Raw genomic sequence first — 14,258 nt, forward strand, 5'->3', positions numbered from 1 at the left:
TCCTCATAGGGAACATTCCACAGTCCTGTCACGAACTTATCACTCATCTCTGAATCCTCTCCACCACCTACTGATCCCCAAAAATGCAAGTGATCTTATCTGCGCACAGTAGTCAACATGTGGTAATCATAGTCTTATAAAGAAGGATAATAATCTTCCTATCTTTATTTGTCAATGTGCTCTTCAGCATCCAAGTAATCTTCTGAGCTATTTTGCCAACTCTTGCAATATGTCCTCTGAATTTCAGATCTCTACCACCACCACCCCCAAGATCCCTAACCTCATCAATATGATATAAAGTGTGTAAACGTTTCATCCCGAAGTGCATTACTTTACATTTTACATAACTGAATTGATAATCATTGTCCTTTGCCCACACTGCCAATTTATTTAAATCAACCTGCAGGACATCTTCATCACCTTTACCAAGCCCTGGGATACTCCACTAGCCACCCTCATTCACCTTGATTTCAATCCACCATACACCACTCTCTGATATCTATCAGCCACCCACTAATCCATATCACCAACCTCATATCCATTTCCAAACGAATGTTATTATTAATATCCGTTTATACTGAGTAAGGATTAAGTAGTTATTTGATTTATTAGTTAATTGAGAAAGAAATAAACTGAAGCAAAAATTCTAGTGGCTATTTAAATTTTAATCCGACCACAAAAGTCTGGAAACCTATTGTACATTCGTCTTGTGACAGAGCTAGAACACAGATAATCGGCGAACCCTAATTTACACACCCAAACTAGGAATTTTGTCAGGCTATTCTTGAGGCTTACAAATAAGCAGGCCAGCTAAAATAGGTGTCATATCAAACCACGGTTGATTAAGTAGAAAAAGAAGAATTTCGTCTCAAAGTCGCCAATGTAGAAAATTAGGTAGAAAAAGATTAAGTAGAAAAAGAAGAATTTCGCCAATGTGTGTATAGTAATATGAAATTTTGTGTTGAATAAATTCTTATAAGAAACATTTTGGGGATATTTTCAGGAGAGAAAGAGATTTCTATTTGCTTAATTATTGATTTAATTATATAATAAAACTCATATGATGGCTTGATAATTATACATACTGGTGTTACCATGATAAGCTATAACATGAAACAAAAGAAAGCCTAAAATGAAGACTTTTAATCTCGCAAATTATTACATAACTGTTTATGTCGCTTGCCGTTAAAATAAATTACGCGTGTCTCTAGGTTTGGGCTACTAATATTCGTCGAATGAATAAAAAAGGATTAGATAAACACATCGCAAAAAGTGAAGTTGTGGTCCAAAATAACAGAAAACGTATTTTTACAAAGTCCACTAAAGTCCGAAGGGCAACCGAATCTAGACCTTCCAACACCTAACTTTACGGTGCAAAAGTATACTGAGGCATATTTGTAATAACTATGACATCTGCAAATCTCTTTTCACATAAAGTTACTTATTTTTTCTAAAATAAGTAAAATCAAAAGTAATCCGTGTAACTGGCACATATAAGAACATATATGACACAGTTTCAAAGATTCAAAGTTTAATGTGAGCTCAATAAACTTAAGGTGAGAATAATATTAAGGATGTTCATCCCGTCTCCCCTGCAAATCATGACTAATTGTTTGTGAAATTTAGTAATAATGGTTGTCAATCTCATCTCCAGAATCTGCTGTATGTGGCAACGCGTCTATTTGGGTAGGTTGTTGCAGTTTTAAATTTACGGCCGAAGCACCTACGTTTATGAGGCTTAGCGTATTGTTCATGTTCTTCTAACCGGTTTTCTTGTTTTTCAGGATGGGAAAACAGAATTTAAACAGTTAACGTGCTCCGCACCTTTGGGTGAAAAGTCATTCTAAATGTTCTTCGTATTCTAAACGGGATCAGAACCCGGGTTTTTTTTTTTTCTAGCAAAGAGCATGTGCTTATGGAGATACTAGTTACAACGCGTTTCATTGTAACTAGTATTAGAATTCGAAATCAAACAAAGATACGTGGCAATAACAAGAGAGAGAGCTACAAAGGCTCTATGTCCTAAAGTTCCTAAAGTGTCTTAAAGTAATTAAAAATTAAACATTGATTATTAAACCATTTGTTTGTGCCTCTTACTTTTCAACAACGTAGTTTCGATTGGTAGAATAATTTATGGATATCTCGAACATAAATAAAAGACGGATAACTGTATTAATTCGTACTGTGAAATTTCAGTTATAAGATTATGTCAGAAAGGGAAAAAAATAATTTTTGATTGATAAAACTGTACCAAAATGAAAAGAGATGTTATAGCGTTCAACGAAAAACGTTGTTTTTTTTTTTTTTTTTCAAGTCGTCAGAAATCAAATTTTTAAAGGATGAGAAGTGGCGCGTGTTTGTACACTAAGTTGTTTGATGGATTTCGTTCGATGAAAAAGCTTTCAGTAAAAATCTGAACTATTCCCTACTGGGATTTCAACCGAACGTTGCTAACTGTGACGAAAAAAAAAAAAAAAACCTTGTCATAAAAAGCCGATTAAATGCTTTTACAGACTTGGAATTTTATATAACTCCTCATATAGGAGAGAAATAGTAAACCCTGAGTTGGTTATAAACCTACTGTCAGATCAGACAAGATAGATTTTATTTCTGCTAAAACATTCATTCTGCCTTCTTCCTCTCTTGAAATAATAAGACGTTCCACATCCGTTATCCCGAATGTGGAACGTCTAAAAATCTGTAGAATTATGACAAACAGACTCTTATTAAGAGTAGGCAGGGAAAGATTCTCTGCTGGAGGCTACTATATATAGAGTATGAACTTATTAGCAAACTGCGATAATCTATAAAGAACTTTATTATGTTTATTCCGAATATTTTAATAATATTACTTAATGAGAGTTCAGAACTTACACAAGAGGGTGCTGATGTACTTCACTAGACACGGGTGAGTTGAAATGTCTATTGTAATCAGCATGAATCACTCGCTGCTTACTTCCTGATGCTACTATCTCTGTTATCTGAAGGAGAGAATGTTCTGCAGTATAGTCACCCCTGGAGTGATAACGGTCATTACTCACTCACTCACTCACCCATGGAGTGCATTCTGTCTTTTATGCATCAGTGATGAAATTAGCAAGGAAATCTCAAAGAAATCAATAGTGTCAACAGAATAAAATACGATAAACACGTATGAGTTCAAAGAATTCGAAGTCAGATTTCTTTTTCTACTCAAAAGAAAACAAAGAGAAATTTTAACACTCTCTCTCTCTCTCTCTCTCTCTCTCTCTCTCTGGAGTTCAATACCACAGCTCACTAGTCAATCAGTTTATTTAGCTTCACTATTCGTTATTTCGAATATCGGAAATAAAGAATACTCGCTTTCGCTAATAAAGAATTGCACGTTCTGCAAACTGGTTCAAGTCTGAAGCAAAGTAGAGAGCGACTTTGCTTTTCACCGCACGAAACCACTTGTGAAGTTAGTAAGAAGAAACGCTGACTTGAGATTTCGTACACGCATCGTACAAGAAAAGACCTCGTACTACATTCTGATGTCGCCGAAACACTTTCCCTCCCCCCTCTCCTCCCCTCCCCTACGACGACTTCCCTTTTCTGATTAAATCCTACTACTGTTACAACGTTTCTCATTGAATTCCGTGGTCCAGTAGCAGTTCTAAAAGAGACGCTGCACAGTTCACCGAATAATTGGCTCACATCCAGAACTACATCGACCGAAGATGACTCTAGAATTCCTTTTAACCCATCTGATTCCTTCTACGAAGAATACGACATACTAATACCTTGCAAAGTATCGAATTATTGAGACTAACGATGTCTTTGGTCACTTTTGAAATTGTATGACACCTGGCTCCCTCTAGAGGTAGATTGTGGTTAGTACTGGAAATTTTTGTAATTTAAGTTTGCCAACTATCGTACAAATTTCGCCTCACTTGATCAACTTTTTTTTTATTATTTAATGGTTAAGCTATAGTCGCATTTGTATTTGATAATTATTTGATTTACTTCGCAAGGCACCGTTTGAAACCCTAATGTTTAATTATCTTCTACGCACACGTTAAGTACGAGAATATGACCTCCAATTTTAATGCCTGTACGAAGCAAACTAAATATTTAGTAAATAGTTTATTAAAGTTTTAATATTTAAAGATATATGTCGGCATAGGAAACAGAGATACTTTCAGATGATTCGAGTGAAATTAGAGTTACAGAGCTCGCACTTATTCTCAACAGATCTAACATGTTGCTGTTTAAATTATGCACGTTAAACACATCACACGTGAACGAGACACAAAATTGGTTAGTGCAATACAAACATCGAAATAAACCTTTAATAAATTCATATATAACGCAATTAATAAGCAGGAAAATATTAATAATAATGGCAAACAATAAATATTCTAATATAGACAGGAGTGATTACAAATATGCCAAATATTTTAAGGCGTAAAAGTTAAGCCTAAATAAATATTTCAGAAAGAATCAGATAATACTTAGTAAACGAACGGATGAATATAATTAAGTAAATATGACTTGAAAAGCAAAAAGTTTATTTTCCTGTTCATTTTTTTTTTTTAAATATTCCTTCCAGTCCTCAACGGTTTAATTTACTCACTTCAGCTTTCAAATATCGACACGACCGATGAAATGAATTTTTCCATTCTTTTTATTATTTTTGTAATTCATAAATGCACTTCCGAACTCAAGTGCTGATCAACACGGTCGTTGTGTTTAATGCGATCCGCTTCTAGAAAATGCTAATAATGTAATACCTTGACGGGTGATCCAAGTGACGACACCTTTAGGGTTTTAAGTTAATTAACGAAGCAATTAATTTATTCCTAATAAGAAGTAGAAGAAGGTTCTATTTTCAGCTGAATAAACGAACGCGCGAATTCGAGTGTTAAATTTAATATATTCGCTCGAGTAGTCTGTCTAGTTTGACAGATGAAAGCACAGATTTGTCTTGTTACCTGGGGACACAGCTGATGTAGTCCGAATTGCACGCACTACTTTTGTATGAGCTTCGTAATTCATTAGCGCATGTTTTCCGTGTTTCTGATCATAATTAGTAAACAGTAAACGGATCGAATATCTTTGGCTTTGGGATTTCGCATTGGATTAACAGAAGAACACTCACACACCTCCTAGCGCATGAGCAAAAGAAAGTGAACCAGAGAGAGAGAGAGAGAGAATTTAACCATTAAAGAGATTGAGTGAGAAAGTGATAAACAATTAATGACAGAAAAGCACAGATCTTATGTATAACAACATAACACAGAGAGAGGGAGCGACCTTTCAGTATTCAGTAAATTACAGAAAAATCTAAAAACCTCCTTTAATCAGACCATTATCTGTACCGATCCAAATAACAACTAATAGAAATGATAAACACCGATTGTTTATTGACATAACCGAAATCCTTCATGACTCCAAAGCGGAACTAAAGGAAAACTCTAATTTCGACAATGCCTCAAATAGCCTTCTTCTCTGTAATATTGTGAAGGAAACCAAACAAAACAAAACTCGTATTAAACAGATGATTTACGCATACCAACCCATCTTCCACTGTGTTTTGTTGTACATTTCCTTGAAAACGAATTTATAAAACCCATGCCATAATTACAAGCAACAGATGCATAATGGAACTAACTGCATTTATTCCGGAAACCGAAAAAGAAGCATCCATCATATCAATTTGTAAAGTACGCAATAATACATTGCCTTTCTTTCGAAAAAGAAAGAATTTCTCTGAGTATTGAAGAACACAACCTGGATACAACCTTCAGTAATGGTTTCTGACTGATCTAAAATTTCCTCCAGCCCTTAATAGACAGGTAACATCGATCATTGGCGAAGTGATGCTGTAAGTAGATCTAGACATCATCAGAAGGGATACAGTTGGTTTATGATTGAGCAGCGCTTGAGAAACAAGCCATCGAAAACATGTGTTCAGCGGTAATCGGAAGCAATTCTTCCTGACCGCAGTGGCACACATCTAGTCGGTAATGAGATCAAACGCTCGCTCAGACAGCTAGTTAATTTTTTTTTTTTTTTCCTAGTTCCAAGAGCGTAATAATGACCAATGAGATATTTCTTTGCATTTATTTCTAGCAATTTTGAATTAATTGAATTACGCAGGTAGCAGCGAAAATCACATAACGACATCGAGTTCAAATACCCGCCTTTCTGCTTTTGCATATCTACGTAAAGGAATACAAAAGAGGAAAAATTACTGGGATTACTGCCACGAGAAGTTGGTCGCAGGGTTAAATTGGATTCAACGAAGAGAAGAGGATGTGTCTTAATTATGAACTTCCTTTTTTTTTTACTATTGTCTCTCCTACGTACACATTAATAAGGAAACTGAGTTTTGATATGACTTAATTGTTAAAAAAAATGGAAAAAAAAAAACAGGAGGTTTTCATTTTAAAAATTGACCTTTTTAAGTTTAAAAGAGCTATTCATCGACATGTGTGCATACATACCGCCATGCCAAAGGTTAAAAAAAAAGAAAGAAAGAAAGAAACACTCAGTAGCATGTAACACCTCTAAACCCCTTTAATAACAGCCTAAGTGATTTCTGCATGTCACATAATTCAGGAGCCACTATTCTAATAATTATTCGCTGAGATCCTTCAGTTATAGGGCAAGGAATTCTACACTTTAACACAAACAACGAACTTTCAAATGATTTAAGATTTCGGGAGCAGAGCGATCAGAGAAATTAACCTATTATATTTGGCAAAATGGATGTAAACCAAAAAGTAATCTTCAAAATGGTGATCTCTACACACTATGACTCTCTGTATTACTTAAGAGGGTAAAATATAGTTTAATCTATCCACTACTTTCCAAGTTTCATAGTAAAAATAAATGATACTAATATTACATGCCATTCATATGAAAAATCACAGGAATGCATGTTCTTCTGAAACATACCGGACATAGTATGATGAATATTATTATTATTAAGTGACACCTCCAGGGAGTCCAAAGACTCATCGAGGGTGGGTACCTACTCTACAACTCTCTGTGTCCACCACTCAGTACACTAACTACAACGAACCGTAACTACACCAATGCTATCTACCGTCCACCACCAAACATCCATGCCCACGGTGGGATTCGAACCCGCAACCTTTTGGCTGAAAAGCGGATACGCTAATCACTCGGACAACCATATTCTTGATGTATCTGTAGAGACTTGAAAGAGACTAACTACACCAACGCCATCTACTGCCCAACACCACCACCACCACCACTAGTACTTTCACAGACAATCACAAACATCCATGCCCACGGCGATATTCGAACCTGCAGACTTCTGGTTGGAAAGCAGATACGCTAACCACCCGGACAACCATATTCTTGATGGATCTGTAGAGACTTGAAAGAGATTTTCAAAATATGGTAACTGCTTAACCTGGACAACTTTTGTCCAAGGTAAGCAGTTGCCAGTTAACCTCTTATTGATCAATAAACAGTTTTCTTGCTACGGGTAGATATAGGTGGTTTAATGAAAGAAGTTAGTAAAGTTATAGATGAAAATGGCAATGGTCTCTTCGAATTTCTGGGGATCTGGTGAAGTGACTACAAACTGCAGTTCAAGTATGTTGGCTAACTATTGTTGGACATACTTCTGTAGCTTCGTAGGTGGCAATGAGGCCCTTTGAGCGGGGAAGTTCAGTTCCCGTTATAGTACGACAGGAACATTCTGGACTTTTCACTTAAATAATAACTGGTCTCGAATGAAGGGACAGGGTTTCATTTTGTGCATAATATGCAAACTATCAAGAGTATGCCCGCAATTTCCAGACATCATACACTCATCTATAGCCTTAGTTATCTTGGTAATCTATATAACCAAACCACTGGGCATTATAAAGACGATGAAATATAATAATAAATCATCAGTACGTAAATTTTAGTCAAGTTCCATAATGCAGTTTCTGAACGACTTATGAGGTCATGTTCGAATTTGGTTAAAAAATCTATATAGTCTGTATATCTATCTAGTTTTGTAGATTTTGCAAAACAACACATTAAAAAACATCAGTTTTATTATTAAAACCAAGAAATTCGTGGATTTAGCTAAAAAAAATATTATTTGTTTTGCAACAACAGCAAAAAATTTTTAACATTTGCTATCAAATGTTAAAAATTTAGATCTTAAACAGCACTGAATTCTTTCTGGTCCTGGAGTGTAATGTTGACATATATTAATGGAAGTTATGTCACTACAACAAAAGTATTATGAATAAAATATATTTTAGTCCTTTAAAGGTGTGGTTTTGTGAAAATCTTTCTTATACTTGAGAAGTTTCAGAAACTATGATGGGTTGAAAAGACTTTAAAAACAGCGGAGAGGGGTTGAGATTTGCTAAGGTGTGAAGAAACAACTCTTTTTGTTTATTCATATCAACGTAAATAAGGTCTTTAATGCTGCTTGATGGATGATAGTTTATAGATGTTGTTTTTCTCCCTCTTCTGATTTTTAGTTTCTTCCAGCTTTTCAGAGCTTATGGGATTACAAAAAACATTACAGCTTTTTTCGACGCATAAAACAAAGATTATTCTGTAACCAGTATTTTTAATATTTTTTTAAATTAAATTACTCCAAAGATATTTGAAAGTGTATTAAATTGGAACGTTCGTATGGAAAGTTTAAAAATAACATGGTAGAAAGACACGAAGTGATCAGCAAAAAGAGAAAAAAATGACTAAATTACAAGTTTCATTTGTAATTATTAACGAAACTTCGAAATTATCACGGTTATAATTCACTGAAAATGTTTTGATGTCAATCAAATCAATTCAAATGTATGTAAATCTAATCTATTTTCATACGTATATATAGCCACTTTTAAAATCTTCAGTGAACATATGATCTTTAAAAGTTGTTCACAGAAATTCCCTGTCAGCCACTTTTAAAATCTTCAGTGAACATATGATCTTTAAAAGTTGCTCACAGAGAACTTCTGTGAACCACTTTTAAAGATCATGTTCTCTGAAGCAGATCAATTCTATATAAATAAATATTGTGTAAATTATAAAGAAAGTTCCTCTATATTTAGAAAATGAAAATATGGTATTGTCAAATATAACGTAGATTTATTAACTATACAAGCACGTTCGTGGTTGATACGCTATTCAAATTAATCAAGTAAGATAATTTTGGCATCCGTCTGAAATGAACATGTTCCCGTCATTCACTTGGATGACTGTTCATTCTCACATGAACTTATGGTGGAACCTACTAAATATGTGTGTCTCCCTGCTTAATGTGACTTTTGTGGTTGTTTTCCCTTAGCCAAATTATCTAGATCCACTTTATAACCTGAGGTGCAAATTCGAATCGAAGCATGCAAATGTTCATCAGCCAGTCTAGAAGAAAATTTATTTTTTCTAAAACTCGTGGCAGAAAATGTTTGTTCGGAAATCTATGCGCTTCGAAATACGATTATCATCTTCTTTGCGATATTAATTAATCCTTCAAATTTTTTTGGTAAGCATCGATAAAATGTTTGGATATTTTCTAACGAAAATGCGTTCTTTAATGTTTCATTGTGTTGTAATTCCAAAACTTCCATCTGGAGTTGGTTTGGTACGTCATCGATGTCGACATTAAAAGGGTTCAAAAATAATTCCATTTCGATGCTATTTTTATGAAAATCCACAAATCTTGTTGAAAATTCCGTTTTTAAATCTTCAATGATACGAACAAAAGTTTCCTTTTGTGTTTGTCATCCAACTGTAGATGCAGATTTGCAACATATATAATGATGTAGATTTTCTTCCATCATATGTTTCTTCAACAGGCATAGTTTGCCTTCAAAAGCTTTTGTCAGAAAACAATTCTGCTAATAATTTACCTTGGTCCTGCAGATTCGTTAATCAACGTACCTTAATTAAGTTCATTAAGGTACATTGTAATATCTACCATAAATGCAAGAGACATAATACATTTTTTATCAGATAGTTGTGTAACGTCCTTATACTCAACCGATTCATTATGAATACTTTGCTTCTTAAATATGTTTTGCTGAGCAATCAAAGAAGCTTCTAATTTATTAACGATTTTTTTCTAAGTTCACAGTTTGAACCCTTGTATTGGTTCTTCATGACAAACAAGACAAAGGGGCTTACCCCCATTTCCAATAAAGAAGTACTTGTTGTTCCGTTCATTATTAAACCTCCTTCCTTCATCTGCAATTTTACGTTTTCTTGAGCCCATTTTTGAAATTATTTTTAACAAATATATAAGATTGACCAGGGAACTCGACTGCAAAAGTGCGCCAAAATGTCGGTTGTCGTAGTCTTTTTTTATCCCCATTCATGATGACAGACACGGTTGACTCACACCAAGTTGCAGGGCAATATCACGAAGTATCAAATTATTTTTAATTTATTATTCACATTATAAATGTAAGTATGGTCAACATGCCACATGCCATGTAAGCATGGTCAACCTTTTATGGGCAGCCAAAAATGCATGTTTGGGACGCATTGCGGCCAGCCGGTTGCCTACCCCTGCTCTATGCTATACAAGAATCAAATCTCACCGAAAAATGCAACTGAGAGTGACGGAATCATACTGGTGTCATCAACTAAACTGATGAGCTTCTACATGAAGAATTTGACTCTCGGTGATCATCCTTATTTTAGGGAGGACTGAGGTGAGAACAATGGCACAATATCAATGTCTGATATGAGCTAATCCCCATAGAAAAGACATACAAAAAGAAATTCTTTAAGTCGGAGACCAGAATCTAACATACGATGGTGGTCTGAAAGGTTCTCCGCCTCGACCATAGATGAGAACGCTATCAAGTTTTTTTCCTAAGTTGGTACATCTGTCATAAGCATCCATGTGAAATTACAAGTCATTCTACCAAGTAGTTTGTTTTATACTGAAGCAAAAGTGTTGTCTGTATCCCTTGAAATGGATGAAATTGAGTATCGTGCGGTTATACAATTCTTTGTAAAAGAAGGTTTAACGCCAAAAGAAATTCATTCCAAATTCACAAAAGTTTATGGGCACTCTTCTCCTTCGTTTTCGACAATTAAGAAATGGGCTGCGGAGTTTAAGCGTGGCCATACCAGTCTTGAAGATGATCCACGTGAAGGACGTCAAAAAAAAGTATAACAACACCAGAAATTATTGATCAAGTGCATGATATCGTATTGGATGACCGGTGAGTCAAAGTGCGTGAAATTGCTGAGACTATAGGCATTTCAAAGGAATGTGTAGGATATATTTTGCATGAAGAATTGCAAATGAAAAAGCTTTGCGCAAGATGGGTGCCGCGCTTGCTCACAGCAGATCAAAAACGCACTCGCATGAAAATTTCTGAACAGTGCTTGGAGCTTTTTAACAAGAATAAAACTGATTTTGTGCATCGATGTATTACTATGGATAAGACTTGGATTCACCAATACACACCAGAATCCAAACAGCAGTCGAAACAGTGGACAGAAGCCAGTTGTTCAGCAGTCTCAAAGAAGACAAAATCGGTTCCATCAGCAGGAAAGGTCATGGCATCGGTGCTTTGGGATGCTGAAGACATTTTGCTTATTAATTATCTTGAAAAGGGTAAAACAATAACCAGGGAATATTATTCCGATCTTTTAACCAGACTAGAAGAAAACATTCATGAGAAAAAACCCGGTTTGCAGAACTAAAAAATCACCTTTTTTGGCAAAAAATCAAGTGTTTTGGCGATGGGAAAATTAAGGGATCTGCACTATGAATTGTCGGAACATCCACCCTATTTCCAAGATTTGGCTCCCTCTAACTTCTATCTCTTCCCAAAACTAAAATTCTTCCTCGCTGGTCAACGGTTTTCTTCGAATCAAGAGGTGATTGCAGCTGTAGAGGGGTATTTTGCAGATCTTACTGAGAACCACTACAGGGACGGTATAATGGCGCTTAAGCATCGCTGGAATAAATGTATTAGTCTTAAGGGAGATTATGTAGAAAAATAAAAATAATTTTGAAATTATAAATTCGTTTTTTCATTGTTAGCCCGAGAACTTTTCAGACCACCCTCGTATAAAATAATGTGTGCGAAGTTCAAAGGTCATTTTAATCAACGCATTTTTACTGACAACACGAAATTTAATTGATCTTTTAGTACATCTTTTAATTAAAAGTCGAGGAGTAATGTCAATTTTAGTTTCAGTCGAATCATTTTAAAGGCAAATTTATTCAGAACAAAATTATGTAGAAAGCCGAAAATAAGTCGTAGCGATAACTTTTGAAGCAATAATGAATTTTTTATAAAATATCACTAATCAATCAAGTCGTTGAAACGTAACTTGTCCGTAAACTGTAACTGGTCCGATACAATGTGATAGTTCTAGCGAAAACAATAGAAACATTGACAATAAAAAATGCGAACAGCTTATGTAATGCTATGATAATGCTCATGTATCATAAAGAGAACTGAGTGTGTGCTGGCCTCAAACCATGAGGTAATTCTGTGGTTGGTGAACTAATGATGAAATCAACGTTGCTCAGTGAAATATTTATTTTTCGTTATAATTTCATTCTTGCTAGCAAAACAATCTGAAATTATAATACAAGTTTAACTTTTTCTCCTACTTTATTCTTTTTATTCGCAACACGATTTGAAATTATGATAATTCAGTGAGCTTCAGTGCAGTAATTTCTGTTGGTGTAATTCTTGGTTCGAAACTGATTGATAAAAATTTTTTTTTTTCGTATAAGCCCATTTTTAATTATAAAAAATTGAAACGAGAATATTTTTATTTTTAGCTATAATTCACTATTCTAAATTATAAGAATAATTCCTTCATGGCTTGATTAAAATATCTAGAATTGTTTCAACAGAATAACCATGAAATGAAAAAATTATATCCATTAATTTGAATGACGTTACAATGTCATTTGCCTTCACTTCCTTAAAAAATGTTTTCACACATTTGTCCTACTAAATCGAGTTTGGAGACTGAGCCACGTGATCTATCATTGCAGCGTCAATATCTGATCCGGGTATCAATTTCTTTGACATTTCCCAATTCTTTTTAGATCAAGGCTTTTTTTTTTTTCCACGCTGCCACAATCAATGCTAACTGAATCCTCAACTTCAAACCTTGCTTTAATGCTCGCCTTTCACTTAAATACAATTTAAATTTCACAATTGTTCGAAAGCAAACTCACGAAAAACGAATACGGTAACATTCTTTTAATTTTCAGACAAAAATGGAAGAGCTCTGTTACAGCAAAATCTGTTAACATTTCCAAATAGATAGTTTCGTATCCAGCGAGCAATAAGTAAATACAGATTTAAAATACAGTACAATTATTTTAACGAAAAAATAAAATACGTCTCTGGAAACGTAAAAACAGACTGGAATTACTTATTTAACACCTAATAGAGCCTCAATATTTCATTTTTTTAACAGCAAGTAGAATATTATTCCACTGATTGGATCGCGTGCTGTTAAGTTTCGTACCGACAGAAGACATACGGACTGCCATGAATTATAAAGCACGACACCTTCCTGAGGTGAGCTGATGTTTCACTAAGCTGCTATTTTCATTTCTGTTCGACTTCATATCTCCGAATGGGTACCGCGAAAGCGAGACGAAGTTATGTCGCCGTGAGCTCACAATAATATATTTTCCAGCAACATCTGAAAATCCACGCGGTGATTTGGAGACGCGATGTCCTCGAGATAAATGACTGCTAGGCTGAAGGTATAACCCTCACTGATTCCACTTGATACCTTTAACCACGCTGTCAACTTCCATCTAATTTTACTACATTCAAGCTTGTTTGCTTCCTTTCGCGTGTTTCTCGTTTCCCAATCTCTCTCTCTCTCTCTCTCTTTCTCTCTATCTCGCTTCTCGGCCTCGATACTATACTATCTTTAAAGCCAAAATGATAATTTTAAACTGATAATTGCAAGTACTGAAATAATTTCGCATATAATGAATGAATCGAGTGCATAATTGCTGCAAAGAAATCATGGGATTATCCGTTTGTGCTGTGTGCGCGTGCGCGCGAACTATTTCATCTTACAAGCTATTCAAAATATCTTCCCTGTTTATTGCTTTCAACCATAACCATCTCAAATCTCAAATGACGAAAGTGTTTCTTGTTCCTTTCAAGTATAAACGAAAAAAATCCCTTAAATATCTAGATTTCAGTTATCTCTAAATAATTTGAATACTGTAACATAAATTGCTTTCGCTCTCAGTATATATGATCGTCTAGCATGGAGACTTGCTGATACAGACATCCTAATTT

The sequence above is a fragment of the Typopeltis vanoorti genome, chromosome 15, assembly GCF_054136105.1.
Source record: "Typopeltis vanoorti isolate ZY-2024b chromosome 15, IOZ_Tvanoo_1.0, whole genome shotgun sequence".
NCBI classification, from domain to species: Eukaryota; Metazoa; Arthropoda; class Arachnida; order Uropygi; family Thelyphonidae; genus Typopeltis; species Typopeltis vanoorti.